Consider the following 5534-nt stretch of genomic DNA (forward strand, 5'->3'; position numbering starts at 1 on the left):
CACATAAATCATGCTAAAACTCCCAAAAATATCACAAGCAATGGTTTATTAATCATACTAAACTTAGGCCTTTTTGCAGTTTCATTCACAATAGAATACCATTCTTGGGACGTTCCTCTAGCTTTGACATGCCTATCTTCAAGTTTAACCCCTCAATATTACTCTTATCCTTAACCATGCAGTTTCAACAAGAGTACAAGGCCCAAATGAACAACACCTTTATGGAGATACAGAGCATCGTAATATAAGATCAGTAATCTGAGCAATTCTTCCCGAATTTTCAGAATTAAAATTCAGTAAATCAACGTGGAAAATTCAGCAAAAAATGTTGCAGTGACATATCACTTAGTTTAACAAACATCATCAAAGATTAAAATGGGCTAGAATGTTAATTAACTCAAACAAACGCCTATATACAACAACTATTTTCATCAGAACCATCCTATTAACAAAAGTTTAGAATAGAATAGAATGAATAATAGAAGTTTAGAAACCCCTTGCCTGGAGCAGCACCAAAAAATAAACCCTTGATTGACAATATTGACACTGCAAGATCAAATATCAAAGATAACTTACATTGTTAAAATTGGCATATTTTCTGCCATTTAAATTTCCCCTAAGGTTGCTCGAGGTAGGTGTGCCGGATATCAGAAAAATTTATCCAAATAAAATAGAAAAATTTTCCTCTTGGAGTCTGAAATATACAGCAACAGTAACCCGTATGCATATTTCGAACACCTAGGGCAGTAAAATTAAGTTTACAGGCAATAGTTCAATAGAAACTAATTATAAGCAATAATTTATTATAATAATCGAGTTTAGAAGAACCCTAAATTGAATATACTTACAACTAAATTAAACATAAACCCTAGATTGCGAAATTGAGATTCGATAATTTTTATAGAGAATCAACTTTTACCTGAGAGAATTCACCTCAATTGATATCATAATTCGCCTCAATTGGTTTCAGATGAGGTCGCCTCAGAGGAGAACGTGGAGTGCGCTTCATTGGGAAAGAAAGGAAGACGAGGAGTTGAACGTGTTGGAGGTCGAGGTCTGCAGTGGATGAGGTCTGGTGGAGGAGAGCTACGGTGGAGCACCGGTGAGGAGGTTGTTGCGGTGGAGGGGGATGTGGTGGAGAATGCAGTGCGAAGAGAGATTGAAATAATGAAATGTAAGCAAGTTCAAATGAATCGAAATGTCAATAATAAGTTTAGGGAGCTAATGAAGAATGTCATTTTTTTTCCTAAAAAAAAATTAAAAATAATACCTTTAGTTAGTGAGCATGGCTTAGTATCAAAGTTTTACAATAGTGTTACTTAATATCAAAGTGTTACAATAAAATATTACTTAATATTAAAATGTTACAATCAAGTGATACCTAATGTTAAAGTGTTACAATAGTGTTACTTATAACTTAGTACAATTTCTAGCTTTCAAAGTGATACCATGTGATGTTACCTTAGGTCATTTTTGTACTAGTGATCCTCTAAAACACCTAAGGGGTATTTGAAAGAACGGTCGGCCATTTGTAGAGTAATATTAGTAGCTTTTAATTTACCCATATTCAACTTGGAACACACAGATAATGGCATAACACTAACGCTAGCACCCAAATCACACAATGCATTATCAATCATTAGATTGCCAATATGACAAGGGATAGAAAAGCTACCCGGATCTTTTAATTTAGGTGGAGATTTATTTTGATGTACATTGAAAGCTACTGTCTCTACCTCACTAATAGACCTTTTTCTTGTCAATATTTCTTTCATAAATTTTGCATATGCAGGAATTTATGTGATTAATTCAGTGAAGGGAACTGTTACCTTCAAATCTTTTACCATCTCCAAGAACTTACCAAACTACTTATCCAAATTTGTTTTCAAGTGACGATTGGGGAATGGAAGTTTGATAACTAGATTTGGAGCATTATTGCTCTTATCTGGAGTGGCCACCTTCTCTGGGGTCGTACCCTGCAATGTAGAATCAGATATTTTAGTACTATGCTTTAGCCCTGCAGGGCTATTAGCTACATTGTCTGGTTTAACGGAATCAAGATTAGCATTATTTATTAAAACAGGTTCATCAACTCTGGGCATAGGCGGCCCTTCGTAGTTTGAACCACTCCTTAGAGTAATTGCATAGGCTTGATCCGTAGGCCTGGTTGGCTGTGCTAGCAGAGATCCCTGTTGGCGGGCTTGTAGAGTAGCGTAAAGTTGCGCAATTTGATTATCTACAATTTTATTATGTGCTAGAATTGAATCAATTTATGCATCTCTACTTTCCATGTGCTTCTTCATATTAACCAGCATCGCTCTAATTTCTACCAAAGTAGGGTCGGAAGATGAGGAGGGTTGTTGTGGTTGGTTCTTCTGGCCAGCATTGGGGTGGTAATATTTCTGCTGTTGTTGTTGTGGCGCCTGTGGTTCTTGTGGTGGCGGATTCTGAACATTAGTACTCCGGTAGAAAAGGTACGGATGATTCCGGTACCCAGGATTGTAGGTGTTGGAGTATGGGTTGTTTTGCCTATAAGCTTGAAAGGTATTAACTTGCTCCACGGAACTCCTGCAATCTTGTTCCCAATGACCTAAAATTCCACAATTTTCTCAGAAAGCCTCATTAGCATTATTATTAATTGCATAAACATTAGCTACATTAGCAGTGCTAGGATTATCTAATTTCTGGCAGATAGAAGTTAATTGAGCTTGCAAAAAGGATACGGAGTCAACACTATGCTTCCCCTTGTTAGCAAAGCCTCTAGGATTCCCATATTGGGAATTATGTGTGGCCATATCTTCAATAACCTGACCTGCATCATCAACATTAAGATTCATAAACCTCCCACTAGTTGTAGAATCTAAATTTATTCTAGATAAATTTCCAATGCCATTGTAAAAGGCTTGGATTAACTGCCATTGTGCCAAATTATGGTGGGGACATTCTCTTTGTAGGTCCTTGAACCTCTCCCAAGCTTCATATAAAGTTTCATCAGCTTCTTGGGCAAAGTTCTAAATTGCACTCCGTAGTACGACTGTTCTCTCTGCAGGATAATACTTTTTATAAAAATTCAAAACAAGAGTTTCCCAGTCAGTTATACCAAGTGCAGTTCTATTTAAACCATTAAACCATATTTTGGCTTTTCCAGTTAAAGAGAAAGGAAAGAGAATCTCCCTGATTTGGTCTTGTGTGACCCCAGCTTGCCTAATGGTATTACAATACTGACAATAGTCTGCAATGTGAAGATTTGGGTCTTCACCCTTAGCTCCACTAAATTGCTTCCTCTCTATCATCGTTATAAATTGGGGTTTAATCTCAAATTGTACCCCATCAAGAGCCGGAGTGGGAGTGAGATGTGGAAAATCTGTAAGCTTTGGTTGTGAGTAATCACTAAGCTTCTTTGGAGTCGTCATCTCTGATTCTGGATCTGATGATACCTCTGAATCGCTAGAACCAGTTGGAGGATCTCGGTGATTATTATTATCACCAGAATCCGCCAGAATTTGCTAGAAAAATTCTTCTGTCTATGGAAGGATCGTTCGATCTCAGGATCGAATGGGATGTACCCTGATCTGGAACACCTGGGCATAAACAAAAAAAAGATCTCAGGATCGAATGGGATGTACCCTGATCTGGAACACCTGGGAATAAAAAAAAAAAAAAAAAAAAAAAAAAAAACTAAAAGCAAATATGAGACTTGCCTCAAAGAACTAACGTTATTTTAGACAAAAAGAAATAACCTAGACTACAAAAATAATCATAAATAAAAATAAAACCGTTTCCCCGGCAACGGCGCCAAATTTTGACAGGGTAAAGTCGTATCCCCTAATCAAAAGTAATTCCTAAATCCTCTAACTAATGTAGATAGGGAAGTAGGGTCGAATCCACAGAGAAACGAGTCTTTCTATTCCTAATTAATTAAAGTAATCTAAATTATAAAGTAACCAATATGTAAATTTGGATATGAAACTAAACTACGAAGATTAAGAATAAGGAGAAAACAATGAATAAAAGGATCTAAGGCATAGGTTCACCAATAAATAATATTACAGAGTAAAACATAATAATCATTCATCAAGCTATAAAAACTGGTCGTGCTTCTCCAATGCTCGTAATTGCTCCATAATATCTCGGGAAAATGCTCCAAAAGTGCAAATCCCTACAAAAGTCAACCAAATCTACGAAAACGCTAGAAAACACCAATTAGTAATAAAAGTGGCTCTAAAGAGCCAAAAACACTACTAATTATGACCAAGGGGCGGGGGTAAAAATACTATATAAAATAGACACATCAAGGACCAGTATACTCTAAGCTATTTCATACTAAGGACCAATATACTGCGTCAAGATCGGCTGTGCTTAATTAGCATCCAACTGCAATGCCCTGCCAACAACTTCATAACATTATTATCAAAATCATTCAAAACTAGTGAAAACAATAAATCAATCAATATCTCACCCATTAATTAGTTTGATACAATCTCTTGTTTCTAGGAGTTTCTTTCAACTCCACGATATAATCTCTAACCCCATTAACCATTCGACTCTGCTCCAATAAGAGTAATTTGATTTTTTTAATTTTTTCTCTTATAAACAAAAATTTCAATGTCAACCTTTTAATACCGTAATAAAAAAGATCTTAACTTTTGAAATCCAATAAGAGTTTTAATTGAAGAAATATTAGTTCAACGAGATCTATAACCTAGGGTTCTGAAACGAGTAAAATTAGGTAATTGCAACTTGCAAGTATCAATTAAACTCACACAAAAAAATGAAAGAAGTACTATTAGAAGTTAAAATCAACAAAGAGTGATGTAAAAATGTAACCTGCGAGGAGAACAAGAACAATAGCTATCGCATATCAATTTTCAATACAAACCATCAAATCTGAGTGGAAGACAATTATTTTCCACAAAATATATCAATTATTGTGATTGAATAATGAGAAACACAAGGAGAAATGAGATATGAATTCGAAATCTAGGCCATGACTCTATGAATTTGTGTATAATTTAGATTGAATGAAGGAAAAAATTAGTTAGGGTTAAAAGAATATGGCTGTAGGGAATATTTCAAGCATTAACCCCTAGCTTGAACCCCACTGTGATCGTACACTAAAGTACGGTGGCGTCCAAAGGGAAAGAAGATAGAGCAAAAGAGTCGCCAACAAGTTTTAGGAACTTGTAAACCGTTCACGAGGTGAAGGTTACACCCCTTAACGATCCAAGAGATCGTCAACTCTATAAGGTCTTGAACCAAATAGGGTTCGGGGATGAAGGTACAAATCCAACCTAAAAGAGATTGAACCTGCCCTAATAATAGGCCTATACTTTATTATGATCGTATTCATGTGCGCTTTCTGACTAACATACAATCACTAGGATTACCCTAAACATGTTTATCTATGTTGGTTGAATATTAATGCAAAAATAAACTATTATTGGCGATCACTTGAATTATAATCAAATTAACCCTAAACAAGATTATTAATTATCTTATTAAGCGTGATTACAAGTACAAATTCCCTTTAAACA

The 5534-nt window shown here is 35.6% G+C and overlaps 1 non-coding gene across 1 annotated transcript; it reads left to right on the forward strand.

Moving 5' to 3' along the window:
- Positions 1-2925: 2925 nt before the first annotated feature.
- LOC145564527 (small nucleolar RNA R71) lies at positions 2926-3032 on the forward strand. Its single transcript, XR_014094850.1, has one exon. It is a non-coding gene; the product is annotated as a small nucleolar RNA R71 (small nucleolar RNA).
- Positions 3033-5534: the final 2502 nt, after the last annotated feature.

This window comes from Chenopodium album, chromosome 1 (assembly GCF_948465745.1).
Source record: "Chenopodium album chromosome 1, dcCheAlbu1.1, whole genome shotgun sequence".
NCBI classification, from domain to species: Eukaryota; Viridiplantae; Streptophyta; class Magnoliopsida; order Caryophyllales; family Amaranthaceae; genus Chenopodium; species Chenopodium album.